Source organism: Phyllobates terribilis, unplaced genomic scaffold (assembly GCF_046119375.1).
Source record: "Phyllobates terribilis strain yellow unplaced genomic scaffold, ASM4611937v1 Scaffold_3__8_contigs__length_932513732, whole genome shotgun sequence".
Lineage (NCBI taxonomy): Eukaryota > Metazoa > Chordata > Amphibia > Anura > Dendrobatidae > Phyllobates > Phyllobates terribilis.
Window position 1 is genome coordinate 2,447,929 of NW_027362763.1, and position 14,197 is coordinate 2,462,125.

Below are 14,197 nucleotides of genomic sequence, written 5' to 3' on the forward strand. Positions count from 1 at the left end.
AGCTGTTGACCCGGGTTCGATTCCTGGCCAACGCATGAATTGTTTTTCACATTTGGTGATGCTTTTAGTCTGTTTTAATTTTTCGTGTTAAGCCTCATGCTCTTCTTTCTTCTTAGAGTTTAGCAACCACGAAAATGAGAAAAAAATTGAAGAGAATATTTCTTAGATTTTTTTCAACTGTCTCATCTAACTGATCTTCTGCTCTTCAGTTGTTGATTAAATACTTTGTAGGGTTAGTCTCCAATACGAAAGCAATGTCAGGGTTGGCATTGGTGTTATGCTGGTGGGTGCAGTTGCTTTTAAAACAATAGGCCATAGTTTAATTCTTGAAGAACTCATTGTTTTTTTCCATTTGGTGGTGTTTGGAATCTTTTTCACTTTCTGTGCTAAGGCTTATGCTTTTATTTCTTTCTTGGTAACACTTTAGCTACCTTAGTGGGCAGAAAGCAAAGCTAATTGAGAGAATTTGTAGGCAGAGGTGGAAAAGCTACATAACTGATTCCAAAAACTCCTCTGTCTTTAGAGTTAGTGTTAAAATTGCCAAAAATGGCAGAGGTCTTTAGGGGGAATTTGGTGCTGCTGTTGACTCTTTGTAATCTGTTTGAGCTAAGGCTCATAGTGTACTTTCTTTCTTGGTAAGAGTTTAGTTATCTTATTGTCAAAAAAGTGAAACTAATTGAGAGAATTGTAAGAATTGGTGGAAAAGCTCCATAGCTGATTCACAAGAATTCATCTTTGAGTTTTGGACAAAGCTTTTCCTTGTTTTTAAACTTTTTAGTAATTGGCTCTTTCAAGACATATTCAGTCCTCCTTTTTTTAAGTAAAACTTTAGCAGATTTAACAGCCATAATCCCAAACCAGTCAAGTTGGTTCATGCATTGGTGGTATAGTGGTGAGCATAGCTGCTTCCCAAGCAGTTGACCCGGATTCTATTCCCGGCCAATGCAATACTTATGTAGTTTTATTTCTGGCATATCATACATTTTACAAACTATTTTGTAATGTTAGTGCAGAAAATGTAAAAAAAAAGCTGATCCTGTAAGCATTGGTGGTATAGTGGTGAGCATAGCTGCCTTCCAAGCAGTTGACCCGGGTTCGATTCCCGGCCAATGCAAAACATAGGTGTGTTTTTTTTTCAGGCACGTCATAATTTTTACTAACAATTATGTAGGGTTAGTGCAGAAAATGTGAAAAAAATGCTGGGTACCATAAGCATTTTTGGTATAGTGGTGAGCAAACCTGCCTTCCAAGCAGTTGACCTGCAATTGATTCCTGGTCAATGCAATACTTACGTGGGTTTTTTTTTTCCTGGCACGTCTTACTTTTTACTAATAATTTTGTATTGTTAGTGCAGAAAATGTAAGAAAAAAACCTGGCTTCTGTAAGTGCTGGTGGTATAGTGGTGAGCATAGCTGCCTTCCAAGCTGTTGACCCGGGTTCGATTCCTGGCCAACGCATGAATTGTTTTTCACATTTGGTGATGCTTTTAGTCTGTTTTAATTTTTCGTGTTAAGGCTCATGCTCTTCTTTCTTCTTAGAGTTTAGCAACCACGAAAATGAGAAAAAAATTGAAGAGAATATTTCTTAGATTTTTTTCAACTGTCTCATCTAACTGATCTTCTGCTTTTCAGTTGTTGATTAAATACTTTGTAGGGTTAGTCTCCAATACGAAAGCAATGTCAGGGTTGGCATTGGTGTTATGCTGGTGGGTGTAGTTGCTTTTAAAACAATAGGCCATAGTTTAATTCTTGAAGAACTCATTGTTTTTTTCCATTTGGTGGTGTTTGGAATCTTTTTCACTTTCTGTGCTAAGGCTTATGCTTTTATTTCTTTCTTGGTAACACTTTAGCTACCTTAGTGGGCAGAAAGCAAAGCTAATTGAGAGAATTTGTAGGCAGAGGTGGAAAAGCTACATAACTGATTCCAAAAACTCCTCTGTCTTTAGAGTTAGTGTTAAAATTGCCAAAAATGGCAGAGGTCTTTAGGGGAAATTTGGTGCTGCTGTTGACTCTTTGTAATCTGTTTGAGCTAAGGCTCATAGTGTACTTTCTTTCTTGGTAAGAGTTTAGTTACCTTATTGTCAAAAAAGTGAAACTAATTGAGAGAATTGTAAGAATTGGTGGAAAAGCTCCATAGCTGATTCACAAGAATTCATCTTTGAGTTTTGGACAAAGCTTTTCCTTGTTTTTAAACTTTTTAGTAATTGGCTCTTTCAAGACATATTCAGTCCTCCTTTTTTTAAGTAAAACTTTAGCAGATTTAACAGCCATAATCCCAAACCAGTCAAGTTGGTTCATGCATTGGTGGTATAGTGGTGAGCATAGCTGCTTCCCAAGCAGTTGACCCGGATTCTATTCCCGGCCAATGCAATACTTATGTAGTTTTATTTCTGGCATATCATACATTTTACAAACTATTTTGTAATGTTAGTGCAGAAAATGTAAAAAAAAAAGCTGATCCTGTAAGCATTGGTGGTATAGTGGTGAGCATAGCTGCCTTCCAAGCAGTTGACCCGGGTTCGATTCCCGGCCAATGCAAAACATAGGTGTGTTTTTTTTTCAGGCACGTCATAATTTTTACTAACAATTATGTAGGGTTAGTGCAGAAAATGTGAAAAAAATGCTGGGTACCATAAGCATTTTTGGTATAGTGGTGAGCAAACCTGCCTTCCAAGCAGTTGACCTGCAATTGATTCCTGGTCAATGCAATACTTACGTGGGTTTTTTTTTTCCTGGCACGTCTTACTTTTTACTAATAATTTTGTATTGTTAGTGCAGAAAATGTAAGAAAAAAACCTGGCTTCTGTAAGTGCTGGTGGTATAGTGGTGAGCATAGCTGCCTTCCAAGCTGTTGACCCGGGTTCGATTCCTGGCCAACGCATGAATTGTTTTTCACATTTGGTGATGCTTTTAGTCTGTTTTAATTTTTCGTGTTAAGGCTCATGCTCTTCTTTCTTCTTAGAGTTTAGCAACCACGAAAATGAGAAAAAAATTGAAGAGAATATTTCTTAGATATTTTTCAACTGTCTCATCTAACTGATCTTCTGCTTTTCAGTTGTTGATTAAATACTTTGTAGGGTTAGTCCCCAATACGAAAGCAATGTCAGGGTTGGCATTGGTGTTATGCTGGTGGGTGTAGTTGCTTTTAAAACAATAGGCCATAGTTTAATTCTTGAAGAACTCATTGTTTTTTTCCATTTGGTGGTGTTTGGAATCTTTTTCACTTTCTGTGCTAAGGCTTATGCTTTTATTTCTTTCTTGGTAACACTTTAGCTACCTTAGTGGGCAGAAAGCAAAGCTAATTGAGAGAATTTGTAGGCAGGGGTGGAAAAGCTACATAACTGATTCCAAAAACTCCTCTGTCTTTAGAGTTAGTGTTAAAAATGCCAAAAATGGCAGAGGTCTTTAGGGGGAATTTTTTGCTGCTGTTGACTCTTTGTAATCTGTTTGAGCTAAGGCTCATAGTGTACTTTCTTTCTTGGTAAGAGTTTAGTTACCTTATTGTCAAAAAAGTGAAACTAATTGAGAGAATTGTAAGAATTGGTGGAAAAGCGCCATAGCTGATTCACAAGAATTCATCTCTGAGTTTTGGACAAAGCTTTGCCTTGTTTTTAAACTTTTTAGTAATTGGCTCTTTCAAGACATATTCAGTCCTCCTTTTTCTAAGTAAAACTTTAGCAGATTTAACGGCCATAATCCCAAACCAGTCAAGTTTGTTCATGCATTGGTGGTATAGTGGTGAGCATAGCTGCTTCCCAAGCAGTTGACCGGGGTTCGATTCCCGGCCAATGCAATACTTATGTAGTTTTATTTCTGGCATATCATACATTTTACAAACTATTTTGTAATGTTAGTGCAGAAAATGTAAAAAAAAAAGCTGATCCTGTAAGCATTGGTGGTATAGTGGTGAGCATAGCTGCCTTCCAAGCAGTTGACCCGGGTTCGATTCCTGGCCAATGCAAAACATAGGTGTGTTTTTTTTTCAGGCAGGTCATAATTTTTACTAACAATTTTGCAGGGTTAGTGCAGAAAATGTGAAAAAAATGCTGGGTACCTTAAGCATTTTTGGTATAGTGGTGAGCAAACCTGCCTTCCAAGCAGTTGACCTGCGATTGATTCCTGGTCAATGCAATACTTATGTGGGTTTTTTTTTCCTGGCACGTCTTACTTTTTACTAATAATTTTGTATTGTTAGTGCAGAAAATGTAAGAAAAAAACATGGCTTCTGTAAGTGTTGGTGGTATAGTGGTGAGCATAGCTGCCTTCCATGCTGTTGACCCGGGTTCGATTCCTGGCCAATGCATGAATTGTTTTTCACATTTGGTGATGCTTTTAGTCTGTTTTAATTTTTCGTGTTAAGGCTCATGCTCTTCTTTCTTCTTAGAGTTTAGCAACCACGAAAATGAGAAAAAAATTGAAGAGAATATTTCTTAGATTTTTTTCAACTGTCTCATCTAACTGATCTTCTGCTCTTCAGTTGTTGATTAAATACTTTGTAGGGTTAGTCTCCAATACGAAAGCAATGTCAGGGTTGGCATTGGTGTTATGCTGGTGGGTGTAGTTGCTTTTAAAACAATAGGCCATAGTTTAATTCTTGAAGAACTCATTGTTTTTTTCCATTTGGTGGTGTTTGGAATCTTTTTCACTTTCTGTGCTAAGGCTTATGCTTTTATTTCTTTCTTGGTAACACTTTAGCTACCTTAGTGGGCAGAAAGCAAAGCTAATTGAGAGAATTTGTAGGCAGAGGTGGAAAAGCTACATAACTGATTCCAAAAACTCCTCTGTCTTTAGAGTTAGTGTTAAAAATGCCAAAAATGGCAGAGGTCTTTAGGGGGAATTTGGTGCTGCTGTTGACTCTTTGTAATCTGTTTGAGCTAAGGCTCATAATGTACTTTCTTTCTTGGTAAGAGTTTAGTTACCTTATTGGCAAAAAAGTGAAAATAATTGAGAGAAATGTAAGAATTGGTGGAAAAGCTCCATAGCTGATTCACAAGAATTCATCTTTGAGTTATGGACAATGCTTTGCCTTGTTTTTAAACTTTTTATTAATTGGCTCTTTCAAGACATATTCAGTCCTCCTTTTTTAAGTAAAACTTTAGCAGATTTAACAGCCAAAATCCCAAACCAGTCAAGTGGGTTCATGCATTGGTGGTATAGTGGTGAGCATAGCTGCTTACTAACCAGTTGACCCGGGTTTGATTCCCGGCCAATGCTATACTTATGTAGTTTTATTTCTGGCATATCATACATTTTACAAACTATTTTGTAATGTTAGTGCAGAAAATGTAAAAAAAAATAGCTGACCCTGTAAGCATTGGTGGTATAGTGGTGAGCATAGCTGCCTTCCAAGCAGTTGACCCGGGTTCAATTCTCGGCCAATACAAAACATCGGTGTTTTTTTTTTTTCAGGCACGTCATACTTTTTACTAACAATTTTGTAGGGTTAGTGCAGAAAATGTGAAAAAAATGCTCGGTACCTTAAGCATTTTTGGTATAGTGGTGAGCAAACCTCCCTTCCAAGCAGTTGACCTGCGATTGATTCCTGGTCAATGCAATACTTATGTGGTTTTTTTTTTCCTGGCACGTCTTACTTTTTACTAATAATTTCGCATTGTTAGTGCAGAAAATGTAAGAAAAAAACATGGCTTCTGTAAGTGTTGGTGGTATAGTGGTGAGAATCGCTGCCTTCCAAGTAGTTGACCCGCGTTTGATTCCCGGCCAACGCATGAATTGTTTTTCACATTTGGTGATGCTTTTAGTCTGTTTTAATTTTTCGTGTTAAGTCTCAGGCTCTTCTTTCTTCTTTGAGTTTAGCAACCACGAAAATGAGAAAAAAATTGAAGAGAATATTTCTTAGATTTTTTTCAACTGTCTCATCTAACTGATCTTCTGTTCTTCAGTTGTTGATTAAACACTTTGTAGGGTTAGTCTCCAATATGAAAGCAATGTCAGGGTTGGCATTGGTGTTATGCTGGTGGGTGTAGTTGCTTTTAAAACAATAGGCCATAGTTTAATTCTTGAAGAACTCATTGTTTTTTTGCATTTGGTGGTGTTTGGACTCTTTTTCACTTTTTGTGCTAAGGCTTATGCTTTTATTTCTTCTTGGTAACACTTTAGCTACCTTAGTTGGCAAAAAGCGAAGCTAATTGATAGAATTTGTAGGCAGAGGTGGAAAAGCTACATAACTGATTCCAAAAACTCCTCTGTCTTTAGAGTTAGTGTTAAAAATGCCAAAAATGGCAGAGGTCTTTAGGGGTAATTTGGTGCTGGTGCTGACTCTTTGTAATCTTTTTGAGCTAAGGCTCATAGTGTACTTTCTTTCTTGGTAAGAGTTTAGTTACCTTATTGGCAAAAAAGTGAAAATAATTGAGAGAATTGTAAGAATTGGTGGAAAAGCTCCATAGCTGATTCACAAGAATTCATCTTTGAGTTTTGGACAATGCTTTGCCTTGTTTTTAAACTTTTTAGTAATTGGCTCTTTCAAGACATATTCAGTCCTCCTTTTTTTAAGTAAAACTTTAGCAGATTTAAAAGCCATAATCCCAAACCAGTTAAGTTGGTTCATGCATTGGTGGTATAGTGGTGAGCATAGCTGCTTCCCAAGCTGTTGACCCGGGTTCGATTCCTGGCCAATGCAATACTTATGTAGTTTTATTTCTGGCATATCATACATTTTACAAACTATTTTGTAATGTTAGTGCAGAAAATGTAAAAAAAAAACTGACCCTGTAAGCATTGGTGGTATAGTGGTGAGCATATCTACCTTCCAAACAGTTGACCTGGGTTCAATTCCTGGCCAATGCAAAACATAGGTGTTTTTTTTTTTCAGGCACGTCATACTTTTTACTAACAATTTTTTAGGGTTAGTGGAGAAAATGTGAAAAAAATGGTGGGTACCTTAAGCATTTTTGGTATAGTGGTGAGCAAACCTGCCTTCCAAGCAGTTGACCTGCGATTGATTCCTGGTCAATGCAATACTTATGTGGGTTTTTTTTTCCTGGCACGTCTTACTTTTTACTAATAATTTTGTATTGTTAGTGCAGAAAATGTAAGAAAAAAACATGGCTTCTGTAAGTGTTGGTGGTATAGTGGTGAGCATAGCTGCCTTCCAAGCAGTTGACCTGGGTTCGATTGCTGGCCAACGCATGAATTATTTTTCACATTTGGTGATGCTTTTAGTCTGTTTTAATTTTTCGTGTTAAGGCTCATGCTCTTCTTTCTTCTTAGAGTTTAGCAACCACGAAAATGAGAAAAAAATTGAAGAGAATATTTCTTAGATTTTTTTCAACTGTCTCATCTAACTGATCTTCTGCTCTTCAGTTGTTGATTAAATACTTTGTAAGGTTAGTCTCCAATACGAAAGCAATGTCAGGGTTGGCATTGGTGTTATGCTGGTGGGTGTAGTTGCTTTTAAAACAATAGGCCATAGTTTAATTCTTGAAGAACTCATTGTTTTTTTGCATTTGGTGGTGTTTGGAATCTTTTTCACTTTCTGTGCTAAGGCTTATGCTTTTATTTCTTTCTTGGTAACACTTTAGCTACCTTAGTGGGCAGAAAGCAAAGCTAATTGAGAGAATTTGTAGGCAGAGGTGGAAAAGCTACATAACTGATTCCAAAAACTCCTCTGTCTTTAGAGTTAGTGTTAAAAATGCCAAAAATGGCAGAGGTCTTTAGGGGGAATTTGGTGCTGCTGTTGACTCTTTGTAATCTGTTTGAGCTAAGGCTCATAGTGTACTTTCTTTCTTGGTAAGAGTTTAGTTACCTTATTGGCAAAAAAGTGAAAATAATTGAGAGAAATGTAAGAATTGGTGGAAATGCTACATAGCTGATTCACAAGAATCCATCTTTGAGTTTTGAACAATGCTTTGCCTTGTTTTTAACTTTTCAGTAATTGGCTCTTTCAAGACATATTCCGTAGAGATGAGCGTTGTTCTACTCGAACTGTTCGCCAATCTCAAATTCGAGCTGTTTTGGGCGGTGTTCGAACCATTCGGCGAACACGAACAATTTGAGAAAAATTCGGCTGTTCGAGGTTATGTTCGATAACTGTTCGTGCACCAAAATCATAACTGGATTTTTTCTCAGTAATGATGAAAATTAATGTTAATGCGCAGTTTAAGTGTACAGCGGGGTGGGGGGAGGGGCAGGGGATGGATCTCTGCAGGAACAATGAAGATCTCCATTTTTTTTTCTCTTTCCCGCATTTGCAGTGGGGAGGTGCAATCTGTCAGCCTATCAGCAGCGCACACACGGAGCGAAGTGCTTTTTTTCACATAAGCAAGGGCATGTGTCATTGGCAGTGTATGTCACATGTCCTTGCCCTATAAGACCAAGCCATTTTCCCCGTCGCCACCATTTTCTCACTGCTGCAGCTGCGTGTTAGACGGCACCGCTCTTGCTGTGTGCGCTATACCTTGTTAATTTCAAGCCAATTTTCGCACAAATCTACAGATAGCTTGGGAGTAGGGAATAGTTGTGATTGCAGTCCTTGTAAGGACTAGGTTACAGCATTTCCTACGACTTTTATCAGGCAGGTCTGTGCTCTTAAATAGATAGATTGTGGGAGTAAAGACTAATTGTAATTGGAGTCCTTTTCAGGACTAGGTTACATCAGTTCCTATCAGTTTTTGCCAGGCAGGTCTGTGCCAGTGCTGTGCAAGTTTTTTTCACAGCATTTGGCTGAATCTAGCAAAGCTAATCCTTTTTGGCCTATTGCAGAGTGTGTTAGTCAGTGTAGTAGCCTATCTGTGTTGCAAGATATACCAACTGTGTATAGAATACCAATTTTTTTACTGCACCTAGTGAAGTAAAATCTTTTGGGCATAGCATCATTCTATTAGTCCATCTATACTGACCTCCATCAGGTTGCAAATTGAATATAATTTTTTTCTGCATCTAGCTCTGAAAAAATATTGGGCTTCTAGCAGTGTGTGGGATTGTTCTAATTATCCATCTATACAGACCTCCATCAGTTTGCAAACTGAATACATTTTTTTCTGCATCTACCTCTGAAAAAATATTGGGCTTCTAGCTGTGTGTGTGACTTGTTCTATTAATCCATCTATACAGACCTCCATCAGGTTGCAAACTGAATATATTTTTTTCTGCATCTACCTCTGAAAAAATATTGGGCTTCTAGCTGTGTGTGGGACTTGTTCTATTAATCCATCTATACAGACCTCCATCAGGTTGCAAACTGAATATATTTTTTTCTGCATCTACCTCTGAAAAAATATTGGGCTTCTAGCTGTGTGTGGGACTTGTTCTATTAATCCATCTATACAGACCTCCATCAGGTTGCAAACTGAATATATTTTTTTCTGCATCTACCTCTGAAAAAATATTGGGCTTCTAGCTGTGTGTGGGACTTGTTCTATTAATCCATCTATACAGACCTCCATCAGGTTGCAAACTGAATATATTTTTTTCTGCATCTACCTCTGAAAAAATATTGGGCTTCTAGCTGTGTGTGGGACTTGTTCTATTAATCCATCTATTCAGACCTCCATCAGGTTGCAAACTGAATATATTTTTTTCTGCATCTACCTCTGAAAAAATATTGGGCTTCTAGCTGTGTGTGGGACTTGTTGTATTAGTCCATCTATACTGACCTCCATCAGGTTGCAAACTGAATATATTTTTTTCTGCATCTACCTCTGAAAAAATATTGGGCTTCTAGCTGTGTGTGGGACTTGTTCTATTAATCCATCTATACAGACCTCCATCAGGTTGCAAACTGAATATATTTTTTTCTGCATCTACCTCTGAAAAAATATTGGGCTTCTAGCTGTGTGTGGGACTTGTTCTATTAATCCATCTATACAGACCTCCATCAGGTTGCAAACTGAATATATTTTTTTCTGCATCTACCTCTGAAAAAATATTGGGCTTCTAGCTGTGTGTGGGACTTGTTCTATTAATCCATCTATACAGACCTCCATCAGGTTGCAAACTGAATATATTTTTTTCTGCATCTACCTCTGAAAAAATATTGGGCTTCTAGCTGTGTGTGGGACTTGTTCTATTAATCCATCTATACAGACCTCCATCAGGTTGCAAACTGAATATATTTTTTTCTGCATCTACCTCTGAAAAAATATTGGGCTTCTAGCTGTGTGTGGGACTTGTTGTATTAGTCCATCTATACTGACCTCCATCAGGTTGCAAACTGAATATATTTTTTTCTGCATCTACCTCTGAAAAAATATTGGGCTTCTAGCTGTGTGTGGGACTTGTTCTATTAATCCATCTATACAGACCTCCATCAGGTTGCAAACTGAATATATTTTTTTCTGCATCTACCTCTGAAAAAATATTGGGCTTCTAGCTGTGTGTGGTTAATCCACCTATACAGACCTCCATCAGGTTGCAAACTGAATATATTTTTTTCTGCATCTTCCTCTGAAAAAATATTGGGCTTCTAGCTATGTGTGGGACTTGTTGTATTAGTCCATCTATACTGACCTCCATCAGGTTGCAAACTGAATATATTTTTTTCTGCATCTACCTCTGAAAAAATATTGGGCTTCTAGCTGTGTGTGGGACTTGTTATATTAATCCATCTATACAGACCTCCATCAGGTTGCAAACTGAATATATTTTTTTCTGCATCTACCTCTGAAAAAATATTGGGCTTCTAGCTGTGTGTGGGACTTGTTCTATTAATCCATCTATACAGACCTCCATCAGGTTGCAAACTGAATATATTTTTTTCTGCATCTACCTCTGAAAAAATATTGGGCTTCTAGCTGTGTGTGGGACTTGTTCTATTAATCCATCTATACAGACCTCCATCAGGTTGCAAACTGAATATATTTTTTTCTGCATCTACCTCTGAAAAAATATTGGGCTTCTAGCTGTGTGTGGGACTTTCTCTATTAGTCCATCTATACTGACCTCCATCAGGTTGCAAATTAAAAATATTTTTTTTCTGCATCTACCTCTGAAAAAATATTGGGCTTCTAGCTGTGTGTGGGACTTTCTCTATTAGTCCATCTATACTGACCTCCATCAGGTTGCAAATTAAAAATAATTTTTATCTGCATCTAGCTCTGAAAAAATATTTGGCCTTCTAGCAGTGTGTGGGACTTTCTCTATTAGTCCATCTATACTGACCTCCATCAGGTTGCAAATTGAATATAATTTTTTTCTGCATCTAACCCAGCCAATAGTTTTGGCCTAATACCACAGTTTGGCCACTCAGCTCTGCTCGGTTCCCATCCATTGTTTTTTTGTGCAAACAACTCCAGAGTTGTTAATTAGTTAACCACCAAAATGAGTGGAAAAAGGCCTGCTGCTGGTGGAAAGGGTAATAGGCGTGTTGGGAAGGGGAAAAAAGGTTGTGTCCGTGGGGTAGGTGTTAAAGCAACAGTAACATCTGCAGAAGAAAGACCATCTTCCAGCCAAACTAAAATGTCTACTTCTTTTAGCGGACAATGTGATAAGATCCCTTTCTTACGGCCACGCCAATTGCTACAAATTCCAGATGAGGCACAAAAACAGCAGGTGCTTCAACGGATATCAAGTGCTCCTTTAAGTGGGCTCTCCTCCACATCAACTTCAACATCACAAATACTCCAGTCCTCAAAGGTGTCACCCCAATCGCACGTGCTTCCTCACAGCTCCCAAATCTCCAGCTGCCCGTCTGAGTATGAGGTAGAACAGATGGTTGAGTATTCAGAGCTGTTTACTCATACTATAGCCTGGGAATCAGAGGTCGACTCCAGCGCTTCTGTGAATCCAGACGAGGAAATGATCTGCACTGATGCCCAGAATCTTTATGAGTCGGATACAGGACCAGACGCAGAAGGTTCTGACCATAATGTAGACCCTCATTCCCAAACTGTAACAACTCCTGTTGGTGGAGACAATGAGGAAGACGATGATAAGACTCAAATACCTGATTGGAGCGACAACTTTAGTTTTTTGTCAGGGCAGGAACAGGTTGGCTCTGAGGACGACGGGTGTGATAACGCACAGGGTGATGATGATGAGGTTGGAGATCCCACTTACTGTCAACCCACAGTCAGCCAAGAGATGAGGTCAGCAGAGGAGGTGGAGGAAGATGCTAGTGACGACGAGGTCAGGTTGCGCCTTCCTGGACAGAGACGTAGTACTGGAAGCACGTCAACAACTGCATCCTCAAACACAACTCTGCCTCTCACCACAAGTCGTGGTGGCTCTTCAGGTCGCATGGGTGCTAAGCCTTGCATAGCCTGGGCATTTTTTCAGATCGATAAAGATGACCCAACTCGTGTTATCTGTAACATTTGTCAGCAAAAGCTAAGTAGAGGCCAAAAAATACATAGTTTGAGTACTTCATGCATGAACCGGCACATGGACATGAAGCATAAGTTGCAGTGGGAAGCTCAGTGTGCTACAATGCGGCCTAGCCGGCCGGGCCAACCACCGTCTGCCATATCTTGTGCATCCGCGGCCTCTTCATCCTCTGTGACTGGGGGGACAGCAGTCACACCTGTTTTGGGGCGCACACCTGCCACCTCTTTACCCGCAACAGCCAGCGTGATTGGCAGGTCATCATTTTCTTTGGAGGTGGTAACACCAGCTGGTGTTGAGTGCTGTCCGACATCGATAGCACCACCTTTGGATCAAGGCAAACTAACATATCCGCCTGCATCTTCCTCACAGACCGGCAGTTTGCCGGGGACACCCTTATCAACCCCGTCTAAGCACAATAGCCAGCCCTCGGTCCCTCAGATGTGGACAAGTAAAAGACCATTTCCTCCTAGCCATGAGAAAGCTAAGAGGTTGAATTTCACCATCTGCAAGCTCTTGGCTACAGAAATGCTGCCTTTCCGCCTGGTGGACACAGAGGATTTTCGAGACCTTATGTCCGTCGCAGTGCCCCAGTACCAGATGCCCAGTCGGCACTACTTCTCAAAGAAAGGTGTGCCTGCGCTCCACCAGCATGTCGCACACAACATCACCGCTTCTTTGAGAAACTCTGTGTGTGACAGGGTGCATTTCACCACAGACACTTGGACGAATAGGCATGGACAGGGGCGTTACATGTCGCTGACTGGGCACTGGGTAACTATGGTGACAGCAGGACAAGGGGCTGCTGTCCAAGTCTTGCCGTCCCCACGAGTTGTGCGTCAATCCTCTTTATGTCAAAGTTCCTCCACTGCTTCTGCCTCCTCAACCTCCTCTCGGTCTTCCACCTGCACCCAAAATCTGTCTGGTCATGCCACAAGCTTTCTAACTGCGCAGAAGGGATCCTGCACACCTCCTTACTATGCTGGCAGTAGGGCTCAACGTCATCGGGCGGTTTTTACATTGAAATGTCTGGGAAATGTGAGTCACGCAGCTGAGGAGTTGTGGTCAGCTCTGGAGAACCAATTTCATGAATGGTTGTCTCCACTGGACCTGAAACCAGGGAAGGCCGTGTGCGACAATGCTGCAAACCTGGGTGCGGCCCTTCGCCGGGGCAATGTCACACACGTGCCTTGTATGGCTCACGTGTTGAACCTGGTTGTCCAGCAATTTTTAGCCCACTATCCCAGACTAGATGGCCTTCTGCAGAGGGCACGGTCGCTGTGTGCTCACTTTCGCCGTTCGCAGCCCACAGCTCAGCGACTTACATCTCTACAGAAGTCGTTGGGCCTGCCACTTCACCGGCAAAAATGCGATGTGCCTACCCGGTGGAATTCAACTCTGCACATGTTGTAGCGACTGTGGCAGCACCGACAAGCCCTGGTGCAATACGTTCTGACGTATAGCCTGGGCCAACGAGATCCAGAGGTGGGGCAAATCACGCTGGAGGAGTGGTCTCAGATCAGGGACCTATGCACCCTTCTGCACAGTTTTGAAATGGCGACGAAGATGTTTAGTGCTGACGATGCCATTATCAGCATGACTATTCCGGTGATTTACATGCTGGAGCACATGTTAAACAGAATTTGGAGTCAGGTGGTGGCACAAGAGGAGGTGGAGGAAGTAGAGGAGGAGGAGTTGTATGCGGAAGGGCTAACATCTGCAAGGTCCAGACGGTCGGCAGCACCAAGGCGGCAGGCATGTGAGGGTGGGGGAGATGGTTTTACCAGGGCGCATGGTAGCAGCCAAACTAGTGAGGAAGGTGCAGGAGCCCAGGAAGAAGTGGAGGACGAACTGATGGAAGACTCATCAGATGAGGGAGACCTTGATCACATTTTTGTTGTGCGAGGTTGGGGGGAGAGGAC

General features: G+C 40.4%; 6 non-coding genes across 6 annotated transcripts; all 6 read left to right on the plus strand.

Annotated features, from left to right (window-relative positions):
* The first annotated feature begins 1,042 nt into the window (after window positions 1-1,042).
* On the plus strand, window positions 1,043-1,114 carry TRNAG-UCC (transfer RNA glycine (anticodon UCC)). Its single transcript has one exon. It is a non-coding gene; the product is annotated as a tRNA-Gly (tRNA).
* A 1,351-nt stretch (window positions 1,115-2,465) lies between these two features.
* TRNAG-UCC (transfer RNA glycine (anticodon UCC)) lies at window positions 2,466-2,537 on the plus strand. The gene has a single exon. It is a non-coding gene; the product is annotated as a tRNA-Gly (tRNA).
* A 1,183-nt stretch (window positions 2,538-3,720) lies between these two features.
* TRNAG-CCC (transfer RNA glycine (anticodon CCC)) lies at window positions 3,721-3,792 on the plus strand. The gene has a single exon. It is a non-coding gene; the product is annotated as a tRNA-Gly (tRNA).
* Window positions 3,793-3,888: 96 nt separating this feature from the next.
* Window positions 3,889-3,960, plus strand: TRNAG-UCC (transfer RNA glycine (anticodon UCC)). The gene has a single exon. It is a non-coding gene; the product is annotated as a tRNA-Gly (tRNA).
* A 1,181-nt stretch (window positions 3,961-5,141) lies between these two features.
* On the plus strand, window positions 5,142-5,213 carry TRNAS-ACU (transfer RNA serine (anticodon ACU)). The gene has a single exon. It is a non-coding gene; the product is annotated as a tRNA-Ser (tRNA).
* A 1,351-nt stretch (window positions 5,214-6,564) lies between these two features.
* Window positions 6,565-6,636, plus strand: TRNAG-CCC (transfer RNA glycine (anticodon CCC)). The gene has a single exon. It is a non-coding gene; the product is annotated as a tRNA-Gly (tRNA).
* Window positions 6,637-14,197: the final 7,561 nt, after the last annotated feature.